This window comes from Bos indicus x Bos taurus, chromosome 12 (assembly GCF_003369695.1).
Source record: "Bos indicus x Bos taurus breed Angus x Brahman F1 hybrid chromosome 12, Bos_hybrid_MaternalHap_v2.0, whole genome shotgun sequence".
NCBI classification, from domain to species: domain Eukaryota; kingdom Metazoa; phylum Chordata; class Mammalia; order Artiodactyla; family Bovidae; genus Bos; species Bos indicus x Bos taurus.
The window spans coordinates 62,551,566-62,576,908 of record NC_040087.1 but is presented as its reverse complement, the minus strand read 5'-3'; positions in this window follow the sequence as shown (position 1 = coordinate 62,576,908).

The window sequence follows — 25,343 nt, the reverse complement described above, 5'->3', positions numbered from 1 at the left end:
AAGACAATTGTAGTTTATACTTGAATGAGAAAGCCTAGATTTTTCTAAGTAATCTCCAAGCAATATTTCTCTAGTCTTTCACATAGATAGATGATCTTCTCTTCCCCTCATAAATCTAATTTGAGGAAATAACACAAAAGTAATTTTACTGGCATATAACTTTAAGGACATTCCATGGAGTGGAGGAGGTAGGAGGAGGTGGCAAACTTTAACCTATTCCTACCAAGTTGGGAGGATTGAAGGAGGGAGGAGAAGGGGACAACAAAGGATAAGATGGTTGGATGGCATCACTGACTCAATGGACATGAGTTTGAGTAAACTCCAGTGTCAGGGAATGTTTAACAGGAGGATTCCTACATGCTGTTTCTCACAAGTCCTTTGTTTCTTTTTAAGTGGAACAGCAGGCCGCTCCCAGGAACTGGGGGTCATTGTGCGAGACAGGCTTGAATCTCCCTTAGTAAACATTCTCTTTACAACAAAACTCTTAGTCTTGATCCCCTTTCTTGAAATATGGATTGTCTTCTGACCTTGTGACGATCATCATCCCTTGTTCCCTTGATAACAGTTACTGTACATTTGGTTTTCTGATCTTTATCATTGACGAAAGAAACTTCTTGTACTACAGCCTATATATACTCACAGAAAAATCATTAAAGCACCTTTGCTCCATCAGAGCTTGGGTCCCTGTGTCTGTCTTTCTTTCTTTCTCTCTCTCTCTCTCCTTGGCTGATTCCTTGGACTGCAGAAATCCATCTCGCTCACTCTCCTGCCCAGACTTCTAAGACTCTCTCGAGAAGGCACCCTGTGCCTTCACCCCACCTCGAGAAGGCGCCCAGTGGCTTCATGAGAGACGCAAGTCCTGTGTCAATGACTTTATTGGTTTTCTGTGTAAACCAGGGAGTATCAGCCTCTCTCTCTCTTTCACTTTCTTATTGTCACCTCCAGACTGCCAGGTCCTGGTCCATTAAAGGACCCCAACACTCCAGGAGTTGGTGATGGACAGGGAGGCCTGCAGTCCATGGGGTTGCAAAGAGTTGGACCCAACTCAGTAAATGAACTGAACCAAGTTGTATCTTTGAAATGTCAAAATTTAGTTCACCATGATAAATTATGTATATTATTATCAGCTTTTTTTTTTTTTCCTTTTGAAGTCATTTTAGACTTGCAGGAAGTTGCCAAAATAGTAGACTTCCATGCAGCCTTCTGTTTTGGCAACTTCCTGTAGGTCTAGAATTGTTTCAAAAGTAAAAGTGAAAAAAAAAAAAAGAGTTCCATGTACCCTTTGGAATAGGGTTGGGTAGTGGTAAACAATCTACCTGCCAATATAGGAGGCACAAGTGATGCGGGTTTCCATCTCTGGGTCAGGAAGATTCCCTGGAGTAGGAAATGGCAACCTACTCCAGTATTCTCACCTGGAAAATTCCATGGACAGAGCAGTCTGGCAGGCTACAGTCCATGGGAATGCAAAGACTAGGACATGACTAAGCATAAGCATACATACAAATGTATATCCCAGTGACTGGCCTTTTGAACCCAATGGAACAAAACAACAACTTTCAAGTAGTATTAAATGTGAACATAGAAGAAAATGAGGTCTGGGGCACAGGGTATGGCAAGAAATGTCAAATAATGACTTTGTGTGGAACAAATTCACAATAAGCAGTGTTTCCTGCCCTCAGTCCACACATAACCACAAAAGTTTTGAGAGGAGCCGTTTTTAATTTTCCCCAAATAAATCTTGCACTGATTCTCATATCCTTCTGGACCTCAGCTTAACCATATGTATCATCTTAGATATTCTATTAATTCCCTGTTTGTTTATTCTTTTTTATGGCTTAGTTATCTTATTTGTTCCATTGTCTCTAACTTTCTGTGACAGAATTAATCTTGACTGTTCATCAAGCATTTCAATATTCTCTTCCTGGACACTTGGCTGTGCATCCACATGACCCAGTTCTGAACAATGGAATGTGAGCAAAAATGGCTGCATCACATTTAAAATTGTCACTATCACAAAACACAACAAAATTTTCTTTTTTTTTTAATTTAATTTTTTAACTTTACAATATTGTATTGGTTTTGCCATATATCAAAATGAATCCACCACAGTTATACATGTGTTCCCCATCCTGAACCCTCCTCCCAACACCCTCCCCATTACCATCCCTCTGGGTTGTCCCAGTGCACCAGCCCCAAACATCCAGTATCGTGCATTGAACCTGGACTGGTGATTCGTTTCATACATGATATTATACATGTTTCAATGCCATTCTCCCAAATCATCCCACCCTCTCCCTCTCCCACAGAGTCCAAAAGACTGTTCTATTCATCAGTGTCTCTTTTGCTGTCTCATATACAGGGTTATTGTTACCATCTTTCTAAATTCCATATATATGCATTAGTATACTGTATTGGTGTTTTACTTTCTGGATTACTTCACTCTGTATAATAGGCTCCGGTTTCATCCACCTCATTAGAACTGACTCAAATGCATTCTTTTTAATGGCTGAGTAATACTTCATTGTGTATATGTACCACAGCTTTCTTATCCATTCGTCTGCTGATGGACATCTAAGTTGCTTCCATGTCCTGGCAATTATAAACAGTGCTGCGATGAACATTGGAGTACATGTGTCTCTCAATTCTGGTTTCCTCAGGTGTATGCCCAGCAGTGGGATTGCTGGAGATTCCTTAAAAAACTGGGAATAGAACTTTTCTTCTTTGGATGGCTACTTTCCTCATTTCTTTCTTTGAAATTTCTAATGACCTAGACCTTATTCTAATTTATGTTTGGTACCTTAACTCAGATGAATGTAATGTACATGAAACCAACACAACTTCTGAGAATAAAAGGCTATTTATCCTACTTGGGAGAAGGTGAACTCTTCTTACAGCTCCCCAAACACTGCATCAAATAATAAAGAAAGCTATTCCCATTTTCCTCTCTTGCCAACAGTGATGACCGTCATATTGACAAGTCATACAAACCCAAGAAAAGAACACTGGTCTTACTGTCAAATTGCCAGAATGACAGAGAGAACTTAATTATAAAGTAGCATGAACTAACCTCACAGAAGGAGATTTTCAGATAAACTTTAAAATCATAGTGCCATTCTTTCCTTGTTTCTTGAAAGACTTTTGTTAAAGTAAGCTTAGTGGGTGTGCTTTAGGATAGATGGAAATAACATGTATTATGGGCAATATCAAATATACTTAATTTCAATACCTTAGGTCAGAAGCTTGACTGCAATCAAATTGTTCCCATTATGGATGGCAGAGTTTCCATGATTTTCAACATGAACATGATTGTACTATCTCAATGAGTGATTGCAGATGGAACATTCATTGGAGTTTTGTCTGAATAAGAGACTAGAATTCTTCCCTTTACTCACAACAGGTGTTCAAGGAAAAAGTTATATATATTATTAAGCTTATACATTTTATTAAAATTTACCCAACTGCAAGATATCTTCAAACTGTACTTGTTCAGATTTGTAGATTGTATCCTATTTTATTGCTTATCTTTAAGACATTTAAAAATAAATTTATGACAAGTTAATTGCATAGCCCACAATATATAATGCTTTTAATTTATGCTATTCTGCCAATTTGAATTAGATGGTTAGTGAATTCAACTAGGCTTTCTTAGTTGATTAGAGTCCAATTTTAGATGGAAGTATTAAAAATCATTAACATCTGTCATCTATGACATTTCAGTGACCTCAGTCTACTGCCTAAGTGTGGTAGGTAGAATGGTCACCCAAAATAGTTTACATCCTAATCCCTGGAACTTTTGAACATGTTATATTTCATAGCAATAAAGTAAAGTGAAGTCGCTCAGTCATCTCCGACTCTTTGTGACCCCATGGATGGTAGCCTACCAGGCTCCTCCATCCATAGGATTTTCCAGGCAAGAGTACTGGAGTGGGTTGCCATTTCCATCTCCAGAATAGGGACCTCAAAAATTATATAAACTTTAAGGATATCTTAAATTAAGAAGATTATGGATTACCTAGGAGGGTCCAACCTAATAAGATCTTAAAAATTGATTACTTCCTCTATCAGGAGTCAGAGAGATGTAGTACAGAAGGCAAGAGAGATGCAGAAGAGGAAATCAGGACAATTTCAAGAGCGAGAGAAGTTTGACATAACACTGCAGGTTCTAAGATGTAAGTGCATTACATGTATGTATCAAAGAGAGTCCTCTACGAGACAAGAGCGATTCCTAATTGATACCCAGATGGGAACCAAGTACCTCAGTCTTACCACAAAGAATCAAATTCTGTGCATAACCTAAAATAAAGCTTGGAAGTGCACTCTTCCCCAGAGCCTAGAGCAAGATATCCAGCCTTGCTGACATCTTTATTTTGATTCTGTGAAGCTGGAGCAGAGGAGCCAGCTGTGCTACACTGTGCCTAGACTTCTGACCTACGGACACACAGAAAATAAAACAAGCTTAAAAAAACCCTTTAAATTTGTGTTAATTATATACATTGAATATTCTCACTTTTCCAGGACAGCCATACTGTTTTATCTACTTCATGTATGTTTGAGCACCAGTTTTAAAATCTATCTTTTAAGGTTTTCAAAATTAAAATGCAAAGTGTAGTGAAGCAAACATTAACCTTTATGGAGATTAAACAACATACATTTAGGGTTATTTCTGAAAGTAGCATATTTATGCACACAATAAAACAAGATACTTTACATTTAGTGGTAATTATGTCAGACTTTATGTTTTTGGGCTCCAAAATCACTGCAGATGGTGACTGCAGCCATGAAATTAAAAGACAATTACTCCTTGGAAGGAAAGTTAAGACCAACCTAGATAGCATATTCAAAAGCAGAGACATTACTTTGCCAACAAAGGTCCGTCTAGTCAAGGCTATGGTTTTTCTTGTGGTCATGTATGGATGTGAGAGTTGGACTATGAAGAAGGCTGAGCGCCGAAGAATTGATGCTTTTGAACTGTGGTGTTGGAGAAGACTCTTGAGAGTCCCTTGGACTGCAAGGAGATCCAACCAGTCCATTCTGAAGGAGATCAGCCCTGGGATTTCTTTGGAAGGAATGATGCTAAAGCTGAAACTCCAGTACTTTGGCCACCTCATGCGAAGAGTTGACGCATTGGAAAAGACTCTGATGCTGGGAGGGATTGGGGGCAAGAGGAGAAGGGGACGACAGAGGATGAGATGGCTGGATGGCATCACTGACTCGATGGACGTGAATCTGAGTGAACTCCGGGAGTTGGTGATGGACAGGGAGGCCTGGCGTGCTGCGATTCATGGGGTCACAAAGAGTCGGAAACGACTGAGTGACTAAACTCAACTGATGTGAGAGAGATGAAATATGATTGGATCAGAAAATAACAGGTCTTAGACTATAGTAAATAGAGTACAAAATACCACGTATATAGAAAATTCTAAAAAAAAAATTATGAATAATATTTTGTGGTAATATTTGATTACATGTAACTTAAAACCAGGAGGTATTATTATATGTAATCAATAATATTTATAATTTTGCAATCAAAATGGAGTACAAAAAGAACAAATAATTTAGAAAATTAATTAAGAATAATTTTATTATTCTACTAAAGATAAAAACACATTTTATATGTAATACTTTCTAGTAAATACAAGTATAGCTTTGGCCCCTAAAATGAATTATAAACTATCATTAACATATATATTAAAACATACCAATAAGTTCATATATTTTCCCTTCTGGCTGTCAATGTAATGGGATTCCCAGGTGGTGTTAGCGGTAAAGACTCTGCCTGGTAATGCAGGAGACCTAAGAGTTGCAGGTTCAAACTCTGGGTTGGGAAGATCCTCTGCCTGAAGGGAATGACAACCCACTCCAGCATTTTTGCCTGGGAAATCCCATGGACAGAGGACCCTGGAGGACTACAGTCCACAGGGTCACAAAGAGTTGGACATGAGTGAGTGACTGATCATGATCTGCATAGGAGAATAATACCCTTCATGGAGGTTGTCTTCCTGTTCCCAAAGTGAACATTTTCTCTCACTATGAGCCTTTATTTGGTTACAGTCACAGTTTAATCGTCAAAATAAAATGATCATGTTTTGGCAAACATTTTCCAACAGAAATATCTATCAGTTAATTTCAGTGAAGTAAACATCTGTCTTAGGAAAATTAGAATGACAACATGTTTTTGGTCATATCCTCTTCATGAGTTTTGACTAGAAATTATTTTAGGAGGAGTGTCAAGTTTAAAAAGCCCAATGATTTAAAATAATGTGGAACTTAAGTGACAATTCAAAACTCTCAGAAAACAAAAGTTTTCTTAAAAATATTGGACTAAACAAGAACCAAAGAAGATGCATGGATAAGCATATGAAGATATGCTCAAAAAGTCATCATTAGGGAAACCCAAATTAAAACACATACTAAAACAGCTCTAATTCCAGTGGAGGCAATACCAGATGCTGGTGAAGGTGCAGAGCAACAGAACTCTTATTAGTTACTGATAGGGATGCAAAAATGCAGCACTTTCTAAGAAGTCATTTTAAAAACACTTAATACACAATCCAGCAATCATATTCTGTTTTCCCCAACTGTTATGAAAACTTAAGTCAACACAAAATATGAATATTTATAGCAGCTTTAGTCGCAATAGCTACAAAGTGGGAGCAATCAATATAGCCTTCAGAAAGCAAATGGCTTAAGAAATGGTAATACAGCCACACACTGGAATACTAGTCAGTGATGAAAAATGATAGAGCTATGGATAAATTCTAAAGGCACTGTCCTAAGTGAAGAGTTAAATCAAAAAAACTATATAATAAGAAGCCCTATTTATACGATATCTGAGAAAAGTGAAATTACATATGTAGGCAACAAATCCATATTTGTCAAGGGTATGGAGTGTGGGAACATAGTACCAGGGGACTATTAGGGGATTATTTTTAGGGTGGTGAAACTGATCAAGGTGATACTATGATGATAGATATGTAATACTACCCAATTTTCATAGACCATAGAACTATATAGAAAAGAGTAGACCTTACTTTATTGAAATTAGGGTCAACCTAGAAGTCAGAGGATCCCAAAATGGAAGGCAGAAGGTGCTAAAAGCATAGAATTGTATTAGAATATGACCCAATCTATTTAAAGAATGTTATGTAACTAGACACATTTTCCAATATAGAAACTAGTAATAAATTATTTTTTATCAAGAATCTGAAATCTGTTTTAATTACAAAAATAACTATGCAAAAGGAATATTGTTTTGTTTTGCCTATTTTCCCACTTATAACTTTTAAGCCCAAATCATGTCTATATAAAATTAGAGCTCTCAGAAACACTATTTTATGCTTTCTAGAGCTGTAACACTGATGACTTCACACATTTGAAGATTTGAGACAAAAGTTCAAAGTATTCTCTAATGAATTTCACCAGTTGCTACCTGCAGGATGTTTGAAGTTAGTATCTCAAATGACTCTCTTCAAACCAGATTTAAAGACGATACAACTCAAACCCTCCTCTGAAACCTTATTTTATGGTTTGATATGCATATCTCTTATTAAAAGGAATAAGAAGAAAGATGACCCTATGTATCCAAGAGAAAATAAGTTAGAATTTCAAAAAGCTTTAGATTATAATTACATTTTACCATAATGTGACCATTTTAGCCAGGAAATTAATAAACGGTTGTATAACTTTAGCTGAGTGGCTCTACCATAGGGATGTATTAATAGATAAGGCCATTTTTTAAACTTGCTCCAATCTAAAATTCAGATCTTGGACTTGGGGCAATTTAGACAATTGATGTCATTTACCTTCAATCAGCAGCCCAAAAGGAATACAGACATCTAAGGTTTAGTTTAAATGCATTAGTTTAAAAGGTACACATACCAAAACCTTCACAACTGTATGTATATGTATGACAGATTCACTTTGCTGAACAACTGAAACACAATATTTGGAATCAACTATACCCCAATAAATCTAAAATAAACATGCAAACATAATAACCTTCACAACTGTCACTGGTTTGGTGCCTTGAAATTTCTATTTCATTGTATAAGAATGAAAGTATAATCTGGACAAAAGGAATAAAACATCCAAATCTGTGACATTTAAAACCATAACTTCTGGAATCTTCCTACACATAGTAAAAGAGTCACTTGTGAAGTAGTATTGTTTGCTCAACAGAAGGTGCTTTGAGGATAGAATGAACAAACTTATGGTACCAGGATGCTAGTCCATTTAACCACTTCAAAGACAAACATAATTTCAAGAATTATTTTAAATTCTTGCCAGCAAAGAAAAAATATACATATTTAATTAATAATTATACCTTAAAGTTTCTTAATCATATCATTATATGAACTCTAGTTTTTGAACTACTGAGTAGATCTGGAAATTAGAAACATTCTGTTCTTAAAATATATTATTCCCAGGAGCACCATTTTTATATTTACTGATAGCATTATTACTACTACACACAATATGTACACAATCTGAGTGCTTTTCCAAAATGAAATATACCAATTCTATCAACAGCTGATGATTGGAAAAAATCTCTGATGCTGGGAAAGATTTGAGGGCAAAAGGTGAAGAGGATGTCAGAGGATGAGATGGCTGGATGGCATCACCGATGCAATGGACATGAACTTGGGCAAACTTTGGGAGATGGTGAGGGACAGAGAGGCCTGGCATACTGTAGTCCACAGGGTTACAAAGAGTCAGCCATGACTGGGCGAATGAACAACAACATCAACATTTTAGTAAACCATCTGGGAGTAGAGACCTCTGCATCTGAGTATATTTGGCTGAATATATTGGGTGTATGGTGTCATTTCAACATAGTTCTTGCTATTTTGATGTATTTGGAAAATGTATTACACAATAGGCAAATCTTATTTACTGTAAACTTAAACTTTGCAAGTTTAAATTACAAATTTAATTTATTTAATAGATAGCAGTAGATGATCTGAAAAGTTCCTGAGTTATGGTACCTTTTTTTTTTTTTTTTTTATGAAGCTGGTCTATTTCATCTAGGTTATCAAATTAATAGGTAGGGTGTTGTTTTTAGTAACATCTTACTGTTGTTTCAAAGTCGTTGGAGAGGGTTCCCTTTTAGTTTCTGATACCAGTATTTCAGGAATGATTTTTCAATTTTATTGATTTCTTCAAAATAATAGCTTTAATTTATACATATGTATTTTACTGTATTTATACTCTGTTCTCTTTTTCATTATTTCCACAATGATCTTATATCCTTTCTTCTGGCTTATGTTTACCTTTTTACTTGTTTGTTAAGGCAGGAGCTTAGACCATCAATTTAAGACCTTCTTTTCTATATAGTTTTCTAACTAGTTTTTCTACAGGAAAACTTTTCTATATTTTTTTATATAAATTTATTTATTTTAATTGGAGGTTAATTACTTTACAATATTGTATTGATTTTGCCATACATCAACATGAATCCACCACACTACTGTGTTTCCTCCAAGTAATGCTGTAAATTCATCTCATAATTTTTGTTATGCTGTTATTCTCATTTTAATTCACTTTAAAATATGTTCTACTTTAAGACTTTTTCCCCCAATACATTATTTACTTAGAAGAGCAACATTTAATGCCCAGATATTTGTAGATTTTCGATATACACAGTGTTGCTGACTCCTGATTTACTTCCATTAGAATCAAGGAATATATTGGTATAATTTCAACTCTTAAATTTGTTAAGATTTGGTTTTAACCCAAGATATGGTCAGTTCTGTGTTGTTCCATATGCACTTATGGAACAAATGAATTTATAGAGTGAAATCCAAACACAGCAATAATTGCATTAAACGTAGTGAAAAGTGAAAGTGAAAGTCGCTCAGTCATGTCGGACTTTTTGCGATCCCATGGACTATACAGTCCATGAAATTCTCCAGGCCAGAATACTGGAGTGGGTAGCCTTTCCCTTCTCCAGGGCATCATCCCAACACAGGGATCGAACCCAGGTCTCCCACATTGCGGGTGGATTCTTTAACAGCTGAGCCACAAGGGAAGTACAAGAATACTGGAGCGAGTAGTCTATCCCTTCTCCAGAGGATCTTCCCGACCCAGGGATCAAATCAGGGTCTCCTGCATTGCAGGCTGATTCTTTATCAACTGAGCTATGAGGGAAGCCCCTGCATTGTCAGGGTGGGGATTGCGCAAGATATGGTCTATTCTGTGTTTTTCCCTATGCACTTGAAAAGAATATATATTTTGCTGTTTCGAGGTGTATTCTATGAAAACCGATTGGGTAACGTTTGTTTATAGAGTTACTCCTAATTTCTCATTCATTGTTATTTTTCTGTCTACTTGCTCTATTAATTAAACAAGACAGGGGTGTTGAAGTCTGCAAGAGTGAATATATTTATGCATTTATTTAAACCTGTTTTCTTTAATGAAATTTGAAGCTCTTCTTTTAGGTACATAAACATTTAGGACTGTTATATCTTCTTAATGAACTAAGCCTGTTGTCATTATTTTACGTACCTCTTTATCCCTGGAATTCTCCTTATTATAGTTGCCTTCAAGTTTTCATTAGATTACTCGTTTCATTTTTCAGTCTTTTACTCTTTAACTATTTATGGTTATATTCAACGTGGGGTCTTGCAGAGAATGCATAATCCCCACCCTGACAATGTCCATTAACCATTTGTGTGCTTATTTATGTCCTCTACATTTAATGCAATTATTGCTGTGTTTGGATTTCACTTTGTAATTTCATTTGTTTTCTGAGTGTCAACTTTTTGTTCATTCTTCTATTTCATTTTTCCTGCCTCTTTCAAATTTTTAAATTGAAGTAAAGTTGATTTACAACAACGTTGATTTAAAATAACTGAATCATTTGTGCTGTACAGTTTTAGGTGTACAGCACAGTGATTCAGTTATTTTTCTCAGATTATATTCCAGTAGATTACTATACGATACTGAATATAATTCCCTATGCTATACCGTAAGTCCTTGTTGCTTATCTGTTTCATGTATGTTAGCTTGGATCTGTTAATCTCACACTCCTAATTTGTCCCTCCCTGCCTCGCTCTCCCCTTTGGTAACCATAAGTTTGTTTTCTATGTCTGTGAGAGGATTCATTTTTAGTATTTTTCAGGTTCCACATGTAAGTGATATCATATGTGTAAATCAATGAAATTAGAACATTCCCTCATGCCATATACAAAAATCAACTCAAAATAGTGTGGAGACCTAAGTATAAGACAAGACACCACAAAACTCCTAGAAGTGAAGATAGGGAAGACATTCTGACCAAAGTCGTAGCAGTACTTTTTGTTTAATCTGCCAAGGAAAAAGAAACATAGGAACACGTGTACACCCGTGGTGGATGCATATTGGTGTATAGCAAAACCAATACAATATTGTAAAGTAAAATAATAATAATAATAAAAAATTAAAATAAATAAAATAAAATAAACAAATAGAACAGAAACAAATGTGAAAGCTTTGGGAAACCATGAGCAAAACAAAAAGAACCTATGGAATGGGAGAAAATAGTTCCAATTAATATGGCTGACAAGGAGTTAATATCCAAAATATACAAACAGCTCATACATATACATATATATACAATGAGGTTTTAGCCATGAAAATGAATATTACCATTGCAACAACACAGATGGACACAGAAAGAGTTATGCTTATTGAAGTAAGTCAGAAAGGCAAATACTAATGGATTTTTAAAAAAATCTCATTTAATGTATTCACTGGCTTTTCAACTATATTTTTTTTGAATCATGTTTTAAAGTGTTGCTACAGTAGAGGGATTACAATATGTATGTCAAGCTACTCAATTTAGAGCAAATATTCTACAATTTCAAGGTAAATATAGAAACTTTATACACCATAGTTCTTTACCCTATCTTAATTTATAGTTGTTATATGAACATTCTTATATACTGAACATATTTCAGATAAGGTTTTAAAATTTGCTTTCAGCAACTAGATTTTTTTTCAAGTTTTATTTTTTATTTTTTTTAATTAATTTTATTTTATTTTTAAACTTTACATAATTGTATTAGTTTTGCCAAATATCAAAATGAATCCGCCACAGGTATACATGTGTTCCCCATCCTGAACCCTCCTCCCTCCTCCCTCCCCATTTTTTAACTTTACAATATTGTATTGGTTTTGCCATATATCAGCATGAATCCGCCACAGGTATACATGTGTTCCCCATCCTGAACCCTCCTCCCTCCCCCCTCCCCATACCATCCCTCTGGGTCGTCCCAGTGCACCAGCCCCAAGCATCCAGTATCATGCATGGAACCTGGACTGGTGATTCGTTTCATATATGATAGTATATAGGTTTCAATGCCATTCTCCCAAATCATCCCACCCTCTCCCTCTCCCACAGAGTCCATTTAAATAAAGAATATATAGACTACTAGGTTGAGACATTTACCCTCACTGTTGCTATCCTTTACCTCTGACATTCCAAGATTTCCATGGCATTATTTCCCTTTGCCAGAAAAACTTCATTTAGCATTTCTATTAGAGCAACTTTGCCGCTGATAAATTCACCTTGTTTTCTACTTTTTTGCTCTTCATTTCTTTAAATTTTAAAATGTCTTTCCTATCACTTTTTTTTTTTCCCATAAATGAAGTTTTGCTGGATGGGATGCTGAGGTTGACAATCATTTATTTTCAGTATTTAAAAAATATTTTCACACTGTATTCTGACCTTTACTTCTCTGGTAAGAAATATGAAGTAATTTGTATCAGTGTTCCTTATAAAGTTCTGAGTTCTTGACTTTTGCTGTTCAGTCACTAAGTTATATCCAACTCATTGTGACCCCCTGGACCACAGCACATCAAGCTTCCCTGTCCTTCACTATCTCCCCGAGTTTGCTCAAACTCATGTCCATTGAGTTGGTGATGCCATCCCACTATCAAATCCTCTGTTGATCCCTTCTCCTGATTTGCTTTCAAGTATGATTTGTTTTTTACCTTTGATTTTTATCCGTTTTGTTACAACATTATCTGAGTGTGGCAGTCTTTGAATTTATTGTGCTTTCATTCCCCAGTATTCTTCAATCTGCAAATTAACTTTTTCCTAAAGTTTAGAAAGTATTCAGCCATAATTACTTGTTTTTTTTATTTACCAGTATTTCCCCTGTATTTTTCAGATTCCAACCTGAATGTTAAAGACCTGCTGCTATTATCCTATGTGTTCCTGAGTTTTGTCTTTTTCTTTTCTCAGTCTCTCAGATAGATTAATGTGTATTATTTTTCAAATTTACTGTTTTTTTTTTTTTTTTGCTGTCATTTTCATTCTTCAGTTGAGACTATCCAGGGAAGTTTTATATTAGTTAATGTACTTTTCAGCTCTTGACAAAATCTTCTTTCTATTCATTTCATATGTATTTGCCTATATTTAAGAGCATCATTACAGTAGCTTCTTTAAAGTCTCTGATAATATCAAAACTTCCTATGTTTATTAACTTTCCCCTTGGGGGTTATGGTCTTCCGAGCCCCATGCTTTCAGGGAATTTTGGACTACACTGTTGGCATTTTCTATATTTGTTTATGAAGCCCTGAGACATGTTATATCTTTTGGAGAATGCTGATTTTTTTCTTTTTAATTTAAAATAGGAAGTGAACTTATCTACTTCATATAGAAAGCTTTTCTGTAGGTTTCTGATGGCTGTGGAGTTTCTGATATCAGCTAATTTCTAAAGATGCAACAGCACTATTGGGTGAACCCACCATGTGTACTACCCAGGGCCCAAGGTGGACCCTGAACAGTGCCCCATATCATAGTTTAGCTCTTAAAGGAATGGCTTTTAAGACATACCAGTATTGGGTCAGTTTCAAAAGCAAACCACTCAGGATTTTATACACAGATTTCAGAGCTTTCTCTCTCCAACTTTACTCTCCATGGTTTTCCTCAAAGTCTCTGGTTGACAGGGAGCCCATTTTCTGACACTCTGAAGTTTGAAATCCCACATGCGAGTGTACATTTCATACTACTGCCACGGCCCTGAAGCAAAGCATCAGGAGAAAGAGAAAGGAAAAGGAGGATTCTCTTCACATCTAAGTATCATAAAGTCTGCCTTCTCTTGTTCCTTTAGTCAGACGTTATTCTCAAAAATTTAGATGTCCGCATGGATACCACTCCCACTCCTGCCACAGGTGTCGTCCTTTTATAAGTGGGACTGGAACAGTAAAAAAAAAAAAAAGAAGAGGTTTTCCCAAAATTTCTGTCCAGTGGTGCAGGGCGCTTGTTCTCTTGCTTGTTTTTGGGCCAAAAATAAGGGTTTTCTCTTGGAGTATTTACTGTACACACCTGCTTCAAGATTCTGGAATATTGACTTACAAGGATATTAGAAGATAACTCAAAAAAAGAAAAAGAAAGAAAGAAAAGAACTTCATGGTCATAGTCAACATTCTATCATTTTCTATTTTCCTGCCCAATAACTGCACGATCTTTTAATTCACAGAATCCTCAGACAGCTGCATTTAAATCTAGTGGTTTTTAGAATCAGATTGGAAGATATGACAGAATGTGCTTATTCCAGCTTAGGAAACAATTGATAGTTTAGCACATTATTACTTTAGTTATTGCTCTTAATAACACTATTGATCTTTTGATGTGTTAACCTAGCTATGCTACAGTCTCCAGTTATTTAAATATTAATCCAGGTGTGCCAGTGAAGATAATTTATAGATGTATTCAAGGTCCACATTCATGTTAAATTTAAGTAAGGGAAATGACTCTACACAATTGTAATTGGCTTAAATTAATCAAAAGTCTTAGGATCAAGAAATAAATTTACATATGTTTAGTCACTGTGATTTTTGAGGTAGCTGGTTACAGGATTGTAAGTTCAATTATTTTGACTAATAAAACTGATTTCTCTGGGATCCAATTGTATTTCTTTTCAATCTTGTATTTTCATTTTTCCCCAACTACCAGTTACTCCTTATGAATATTTTAATACGATTGAGGATCCTCATACTTAAATAAGCTAACAGCAATCCTCATTAACCTCTTCTAAAATCCTTCCTCTCCACTCACATTTTGTTTGATGAAATAGGTATTTGCAGCTGTTGACTCTTCTCTCCTTTTCTACCATATTCTTGGCTCTTTAGTAATCTACAGTCTGTCTTCTTACCAGTCCAGTAAATGTGCTCTTAAGAAACACTAACTCTTTTGTGTTTAAAAAAAAAAATTTCTTGCCAATCGGTGACTTTTAGCATTGCTGACCACTCCAAATGCCTCTAAATCTCAATTGCTTTGCATATTGACCTAGAGTCTTTTGTTGTTGTTGTTTTTATTTCTATTTCCATCTCCAAATTTTCAATCTTTTCTTCTCCCATCAATTTCCCATGCTGCTTTATTTAAGTCTGTCATCTACTCACTGTCTTTTTAATCTTCACATTATGGAATTCAATTAACTGTCATATTTTTTAAAATTTATAACTTCAACCCAAATCTCTCAAGTCACAGCAGTAATTGCTGCATATGTCCACTTGTTGGAGTAAGAAATGACAATTCACTCCAGTACTCTTGCCTGGGGAATCCTATGGACGGAGGAGCCTGGCAGGCTACAGTCCATGGGGTCCCAAAGAGTCAGACATGACTGAAGCAATTTAACACACACATATACAAGTCTACTTGTATTAATAAGTTTATACGAGATAATCTCAATGTGTATAAAATTAGATTTATCTTTTCTCTCAAATATGCTTATATAAACACTATGTACTCCAGTTTAATAAAATGCAGCAACAACCATCCACTTGCCAATGCTTAGCATCTATGCCATCATCTTTAAATTTCTGTCTGATCCATTTTTCATCACAAAATCAGAGAAATAAATGTTGTATCAGTCTAGTTCTCTCTTATCAGATAATTATTACCTTTGCCCAGAACTTTTGCAATAACACCATAACCACTTTCCCAGCCTCTAATTATTTCCCTGCATTTCTGTAGGAAGCATTATTTTTTCCCCAAAACTTCTATTTGAAAATGGACATATAATTAAAACCCTTTGGTAGTTAAGCCATCCTACTTCAGATAATATTGAAACAACAAAATTCTACGAATTACTATGCAATTTTGGTTTTAGCTCTTCTCTCATTTCTATTTCTTTCTTTGTCTATGATCCAGCCATACAATCTTTTACATTTAAAAGCTTTCCCTGTTTTCTCCAAACTCTATAGTTTTGTGCATTATGCACTTTTCCCTATATATTCTTGTGCCAAACACTGACTACTGGATTAACTCATACTCTTCCTTTATATTCCAAGTGCAAAGTTAAAAGACTTTATTTTTCCAATATACTTGACTTTGTCTAATATACTAATATACATCACAAAAGACTAAAACCTGTGTTTTGGGGAAACAATCTTTTGATAGCGAGCAACAAAAAATGCCAACACAGTGAAGGCTCTGCAAGGAGGGTGAACAGAGGTTGGCCAAGATGTTCCTTTAGGTTTTTCTATCACATATTATGGAGACATTTTGGCCAACATTATACAAATGATGAAAGACCTTTGACCAAGTTTAAAAGTTCACTTTAAACTACCAACAGTCCTTAAGTGAACTGATCAGATTTACACTATACTGTTACGAGAAAAATGAAATACTAAACTACTTATGAAGTCAAATTTGCAATGGCATGTTGAATACCTATGTTTCCAAATTCAAAAAGCAGATGAAAGTTCGTCTACTTGAACAAAGAGAATATATGAGAAAATATTAAAAACTAGTATTTGTTTTCAGAAATGTTATACCTGATATTTCAGTTTCTTTAAAAATTATGCTACTCTAATTGCTATTATTATTCAATTTTAAAGATGAAATTATAGGCTCCAGATATTAAGTTACTTCCTTAAGGGCATAATAGCCATAATAAATACATCAGATCAGATCAGATACAAATTCAGCCTCAATGAGCTGTTACATATAACTACAACATTATATAAAGAACAATACGTAATAGGAAAGAAATCATCACCAATTAAGGAAAACAAAAGCACAACTCTACAACATAAAGAAACAGTACATGTTTCTTAAATGATTTTTAAATGCTTATTTGTCTTTGAATCAAATCTACAAAAATTAGATCTTTTTAAAAATGAAAGTGACACAAAGTAAGGCATTTTAACTGATCTGTATCTATGTATGATTATAACGGATTGTGTCTCTTATGAACATTCCATTGTTAGAAGAGTTCTTGCATAATTATAAGATGAAAAATAGATTACTGATATTACCCTCTGTGATGGGACTCCTTGCTGTTGCAAATGGAAGGATATTTTTTTGAGTTAATTGAAAACACAGCTTGATGTCCCCCTACCGTTTAAATACAGAAACTCAATGCATAGAAAAATATGAATAAATAAACTGTGCTAAAGTAACATTTGAATTGACAAATTATTTGATAAAGAGAATTCTGAATTATAGTTATTTTATGATATTCAAGTATCTTCTAATATACAATTCATTACTAAAAACAAAGATTTATTTTTAAATGAATGTTCATCATTTTCAGCAAACATTCAAATTAGAAACAGCACAGTTACTGGGGAAAAATATTTTGTAAGAGTCAATATCTAAGTAGGCATTTGTATAAAAGTTTTCAATATAGTATGTCACTTTTATAGAAACAAATTATCTTTCTAGGAAGGTATTTTCATTACTGCCATTCTGCAAGTGACAAAACGGAGATGTGGTAAAATTACTAACCTTGCCTATAATTTAATAACTGATAAAGTGATAAAGTCAGGTACCATCTCTGGGGCTATTCAATTTAATGATCTTCCTCTCTAAATTCACCCAGTTTTTTTGAAACAGGCACTGTCTAATGTGCTAGGAATGAAGTCATGAACTGTAGCTAAAAATAATTATATATGGTAGACTGAGACTAATTGGAAAAGACCCTGATGCTGTGAAAAATTGAAGGCAGGAGGAGAAGGGGACAAAAGAGGATGAGATGGTTGGATGGCATCAATGACTCGAAGGACATGAGTTTGAGTAAGCTCTGGGAGTTGGTGATAGACAGGGAACCTGGTGCGCTGCAGTCCATGCGGTCGCAAAGAGTCAGACATGACCGAGCAACTGAACTGAACTGAGACTGAAACAGGAAATAAATAATTACAGAAGTAACTATGCAATATGATTTATATGAATAAACTAATTAGGATAAGTAAAAAGAGTAGTTGGGGGAAAGGACATTGATGTTTCTAAGAGTGGTCAAGAAGTCCTCTTCATGTAGCAAACTCTTTAAAGAAGTCAAACTGGAACAAAATTAATGAATGAACCACAAGATACCGTTAGAGTATTTATATACTAGGGCTTCCCAGGTGACTCAGTGGTAAAGTAGCAGCCTGCCAATGCAGGAGACACAGGAGATGTCTTCCACGGGTTAGATCCCTGGGTCAGCAAGATCCTCTAGAGGGGGAAATGACAACCAACTTCAAAAACCTTGCTTGGAAAATTCCATGGACAGAGGAGCCTGGTGAGCTACAGTCTATGGAGTCAAAGAGTCGGACATGACTGAGCAACTGTGCACACGCATTTATATCCTACATACTTCATTACACATATATTCCACATCATATTATTTTAAATATGCTTTATATATGTGTGCTAAGTTGCTTCAGTAATGTCTGACTCCTTGTGATCCTATGGACTGTAGCTCACAAAAATCCTCTATCCATGGGATTCTCCAGGCAAGAATACTGGGCAGGATGCTCTGCCTTTCTTCAGGGGATCTTCTTGGCCCTGGAATAGAATCTGCATCTCTAAATTCTCCTGCATTCACAGACGGGTTCTTTACCACTAACTCCATCTGGGAATACCACCTTTATATATACACAGACTTTTGTGTACATATAAACACATTAAAACCTATATATACATATACTTAAGTGTGTATATATATATATATATATATATATATATAGTCACCCTGTATATTGTTACCCTGATTATTTAACTTATACACAGAGTACATCATGAGAAACACTGGGCTGGAGGAAGCATAAGCAGGAATCAAAAGTGCCAGGAAAAATATCAACAACCTCTGATATGCAGATGACACCACCCATATGGCAGAAAATGAAGAAGAACTAAAGAGCCTCTTGATGAAAGTGAAAGAGGAGACTGAAAAAGTTGGCTTAAATCTCAACATTCAGAAAACTAAGATCATGGCATCTGGTCCCATCACTTCATGGCAAATAGATGGGGAAACAGTATAAACAGTGTCAGACTTTATTTTTGGGGGCTTCAAAATCACTGCAGATGGTGATTGCAGTCATGAAATTAAGAGATGCTTACTTCTTGGAAGAAAAGTTATGAGCAACCTAGGTATCATATTAAAAAGCAGAAACATTACTTTGCCAACAAAGGTCCATCTCATCAAGGCTATGGTTTTTCCAGTAGTCATGTATGGATGTGAGATTTGGACTATAAAAGAAGGCTGAGTATCAAAGAGTTGATGGTTTTGAACTGGATGTTAGAGAAGAATCTTGAGAGTACCTTGGACTGCAAGGATATCCAACCAATCCATCCTAAAGGAAATCAATCCTGAACATTCTTTGGAAGGACTGATGTTGAAACTGAAACTCCAATACTTTGGCCACCTAATGCAAAGCACTGACTCATTGGAAAAGACTCTGATGCTGGGAAAGATAGAAGGTGGGAGGGGAAGGGGACGACAGAGGATGAGATGGTTGGATGGTATCACCAACTCAATGAACATGAGCCTGAGTAAACTCCAGGAGTTGGTGATGGACAGGGAGGCCTGGCATGCTGCACTCCATGGGGTCGCAGAGAGTTGGACACGATTGAGTGACTGAACTGAACTGACTGATATACATATAATTTTTTCTAGATTTAAAGTCTCTCAACCAAATTTAAAATTTGTTTAAGGAATAAACTTCTAAGCATCAGAATCAAGATAAATTTGAAATTATTCCAGCCCTCATTCTCTACTTCTGATCTGTATGTAATCACGCCTACAGTAGACATGGTGGAAATAAGTTGTTTTACTGACTAAAGAATATATTTTCGATAATTGAGTACCTATTAGGACATACTGTGTAAGTGTGTGATACCTAGTATGCCATATACATCATTTAAGTATATATGCATATACTCATAGTATTGTGTGCAGTGGCACCCCACTCTAGTACTCTTGCCTGGAAAATCCCATGGATGTAGGAGCCTGGTAGGCTGCAGTCCATGGGGTCGCTAAGAGTCGGACATGACTGGGTGACTTCACTTTCACTTTTCACTTTCATGCATTGGAGAAGGAAATGGCAACCCACTCCAGTGTTCTTGCCTGGAGAATCCCGGGGACGGGGGAGCCTGGTGGGCTGCCGTCTATGGGGTCGCACAGAGTTGGACCTGACTGAAGTGACTTAGGAGCAGCATGGTATGCATCAGTTCAGTTCAGTTCAGTTGCTCAGTCGTGTCCGACTCTTTGCAACCCCATGAATCGCAGCACGCCAGGCCTCCCTGTCCATCACCAACTCCCAGAGTTCACCCAGACTCACATCCATCGAGTTAGTGATGCTATCCAGCCATCTCATCCTTTGTCGTCCCCTTCTCCTTTTGCCCCCAATCCCTCCTAGCATCAGAGTCTTTTCCAGTGAGTCAACTCTTCGCATGAGGTGGCCAAAGTACTGGAGTTTCAGCTTTAGCATCATTCCTTGCAAAGAAATCCAGGGCTGATCTCCTTCAGAATGGACTGGTTGGATCTCCTTGCAGTCCAAGGGACTCTCAAGAGTCTTCTCCGACATCACAGTTCCAAAGCATCAATTCTTTGGCACTCAGCCTTCTTCACAGTCCAACTCTCACATCCATACACGACCACAGGAAAAACCATAGCCTTGACTAGATGAACCTTTGTTGGCAAAGTAATGTCTGTGCTTTTGAATATGCTATCTAGGTTGGTCATAACTTTCCTTCCAAGGAGTAAGTGTCTTTTAATTTCATGGCTGCAGTCACCATCTGCAGTGATTTTGGAGCCCCGGAAAATAAAGTCTGATACTGTTTCCACTGTTTCCCCATCTATTTCCCATGAAGTGATAGGACCAGATGCCATGATCTGAGTTTTCTGAATGTTGAGCTTTAAGCCAACTTTTTCACTCTCCACTTTCACTTTCATCAAGAGGCCCTTTAGTTCCTCTTCACTTTCTGCCATAAGGGTGGTGTCATCTGCATATCTGAGGTTATTGATATTTCTCCCGGCAATCTTGATTCCAGCTTGTGCTTCTTCCAGTCCAGCGTTTCTCATGATGTACTCTGCATATAAGTTAAATAAGCAGGGTGACAATATACAGCCTTCATGTACTCCTTTTCCTATTTGGAACAAGTTTGTTGTTCCATGTCCAGTTCTAACTGTTGCTTCCTGACCTGCATACAAATTTCTCAAGAGGCAGATCAGGTGGTCTGGTATTGCCATCTCTTTCAGAATTTTCCACAGTTTATTGTGATCCACACAGTCAAAGGCTTTGGCATAGTCAATAAAGCAGAAATAGATGTTTTTCTGGAACTCTCTTGCTTTGTCGATGATCCAGCAAATGTTGGCAATTTGATCTCTTGTTCCTCTGCCTTTCCTAAAACCAGCTTGTGAATATATATGAATTCCATTCCTATTCCAAACATCAATTCAAAAAACTCAGGCATCCTTGTCAGAGAATTTACCAACCTCTTATCCCCCAATTCCTAACTATTCAGTTAAACTATTATTTCCTGATCACAAGTATAACATTTGACCATCTCTCGATTCAGACAACAAAGGCAAACAAACATCCTGCTGACTTTGCAAGCATCTTATAGCATCTATAACATCTTATAGCATCTTATAACATCTCATGCTGTCACAGCCCATACCTAGTTGGAATAAGAGACCTGTGTATAATCTAGATTTTTCAAACATTTTAACAAATATTCAGAGTATTTCCTGTGAAAAAATAAGTGTATATGAAAACCATCTCACATACCTAAGGAATCCAAATCTCTAGGGTCGGTCTCTGTGTTTCTTCTATTAGGACTTTTAAACAAATTTAATATGACATACCCATTTATTAAAGTACAGTTGGATCTGCTGAGTTACAAAGACCAGGTGAGAAGAAAATCTTACATTCCACTTGAAAATGTTGCAGAATTTTTCTGGTGCAGGGTCACACTCAAATCCTGCAGCCTTTGAAAGTACCTGAATGCAATGTATTTTGCTTCTAAAATCTAAGGGGCCCAAACAAGCTTTGTGTTAGTTACAGGCTGTTCTAGTTATAGCCTGTATAAATAATAGTAACATGTGTTCCAATTTGAAGAGGATACTATGCCAGTTTAGATCACTGGATCCCTGAAAATTTCACTGAAGTGCAAGGTCCCAGGTTTATTTTTCATCTTTTTAGCAGATATGTGTCATAACTTTGTTCTTTTCTCATTCTCAAGTCTAAGCAGCATGTTATTACCAACTGTGTTACATTCTATGTTATGCCAAGGAAATTAAGATCTTTGCACTCTTCTACTTTATTGCATGTAGCAGTCCTTAAAACAGCAAAAAGAACAATTGCCACATCAGGGGCTTAATATTACATTCCAGGCCTTGCTCCAGGAAGGGTATCACACTTGAAACTGCAGTGCAATTTAAATAAGGACAAAGTAAAATTTCACTAAAGTCTACATCCATTCTTGGAGACTGATAAAACTTCTGAATAGACTAAATGAGGGGTTTACCCACTGATTCAGATGGTAAAGAATCAGCCCACAATGCAGGAGACCCAGGTTCAATCCTTGGGTCAGGAAGATCAACTGGAGAAGGGAATGGCCACCCACTTCCAGTATTCCTGCCTGGGGAATCCCATGGACAGAAGAGCCATGGCAGGTTGTGTACATGGACTATACATGGTGTCACAATGAGTCAGACCACAGGGTGACTAACACTTTCATTTTCTTTTTTCTCATAATATAAATAAGAATGCGACAGAAATCACTGACCTCCTTTTTCTAAGGTTTTTTTTTTTTTTTTTTTCCCCTAGTGGCATTAACTTATTGAATTTCTCCCAGCTATACAGTATTTCTTTCTTTTCTTTTTTTTAAATTTCCCAGACTGGCTAAAAAAGGAGGCTAGTGAATGGTTTCCACGTAGTACTACCTATCTTAAAGCCCTCAGCCTGTTACTGTAGAACTACTATGGGAAATCTGCTGGTTGGCAACAAGCTTACTCTAATCACATATACAGGAACTAGAGAATTCAGACAGACCAGCTCCTTGGACCCAATGGAATCACGTACAAGATCTGTGTCCAAACTTTTTAATAATTACTGGAGGTCCAGAACTAAACTTTTATTGGTGGATCAGGGTCATATTGCTTGCCCAAGGAATAGTATTAATGCAAAACCAATGTCTACGAAACCATGAAAGCTTTATTTTCCTCATATTTTTCATTTTATAAGCTCTGCAATTCAATTATCTCTAACTATCCCAGCCACTAGTGGTTGTGACTCCAGCAGTCATGAGCAGCAGTCACAGGTTTTACCAAAGCCTGGGCTTTCCTGGGTGCTTCATCTTCAACAGCCAGTTGTAATTTAATTCACTCAGATGCCAGGGCACACCATATCCTTAATACTTCTTTTACATTGCAAAGAAACTCAGTTTCTGGAAACCTCAGAATTTCATTCAGAATGGTACATTTCCTGAAAATGCTTTGGTGTCTGTTATTGTCTAGTCGGAACACAGAAAACACATTGTGTGCTGAACTGGGCCCATACAGGTGAGGCAACTGTATACTTGTCTTCCTAAGTCCATACCCACTGACACACAAGGGCACTTTGAAATCTGCTGCGTTGGGAGTATTCACACCTAAGAAATGAACAAATTAGACAAATCATGGATCCCCTCACCTCACGCCAACCAGCAGTTAAATGTTTATCATACCATTGTATTTATGCGCTTATGCATGTTTAATTCAGGAAATCGATTAAGCACATCTTGGATAGCTAAGAGCAAAATGATGTCCTTGCTTTTATTTACAAATCAATAATTATAGAAATAAGCTCCAACCTCTAAGGGAAGAGATGTTGTTATGACAACCTAGGGGCTCAAAAAAGCAGTACAATGAGGTGCATTCTTTGCAGAAAGTAACACTCCTCCTAGATCTCCACACTGTTCAGACCAAAGAGAGTAACATGTCTCAGAGCAGGCACACACTGCTATATGGAAGATAATCTCTTATGGCTTCAGGGCAGGATTTGTCTGCCAGCGGATTAGAAGAGTGATGTGGCTGTCACCCTGACAAAAGGACCTGACTTGTTTCTTCTTAGTTATCTCTGTGAGCCCAGTGATGGTGGTGTTGGGAATGCCACTGGAAGTTAATAGCAACTGACCACTGATGAAATACCAAAACAGACTTTGATATATAAAACAAACTTATTCTCTTTTCTTATCATCTGATGTTCCCCTAATGTCTATTGGTGGTGGTGGTTTATTCACTAAGTCACGTCTGACTCTTGCCAACCCATGAACTGTAGCCCGCCAGCTGTCCATGGGATTTCCCAAGTAAGAATACTGGAGCAGGTTGCCATTTTTTCTCTAGAGGATCTTCTTGACTCAGGGATCAAATCCAGATCTTCTGCACTGAAGGTGAATTATTTATCAACTGACCCACCAGGGAAGTCCTAAAAGAAAGCCAGCTGGTCAGAGAAATTGGGAAATATCATTTGCAATATTAACTGGGAAAAAATTTTTTTCATATAAAAGACAGACCTGGAATTAGTAGTAAGTAACCAGAACTTATAACTTATTCATCTTGTGAAAGTGTTTAAAATTTTATACTGAGAGCAATCGAACAGGCATGAAATGCTTGATGCTGCTGCTGCTGCTAAGTCGCTTCAGTCGTGTCAGACTCTGTGTGACCCCAGAGACGGGAGCCCACCAGACTCTCCTGTCCCTGGGATTCTCCAGGCAAGAACACTGAAGTGAGTCGCCATTTCCTTCTCCAATGCATGAAAGTGAAAAGTCAAAGTGAAGTCACTCAGGTTGTCTACTTGAAAGTTACACAGTCGTGTCTGACTCCTAACGACCCCATGGACTGCAGTCTACGAGGCTCCTCCGTCCATGGGATTTTCCAGGCAAGAGTACTGGAGTGGGGTGCCATTGCCTTCTCCAGAAATGCTTGATAGGGAAGAGCTAATCAAATATAACTTTAGAAAAAGCACTTGGCATTAGTGATCAGGGTACATAGGAAACAAGATGGAAATAATGGTAAAGGAAACATTTAAAAGACTGTTGCAGTGACTTAGGTGATAATTTTTGAGAGCCTCAATTGTAGCAGTGGCAGTGTGCTGGAGGAAAAGCT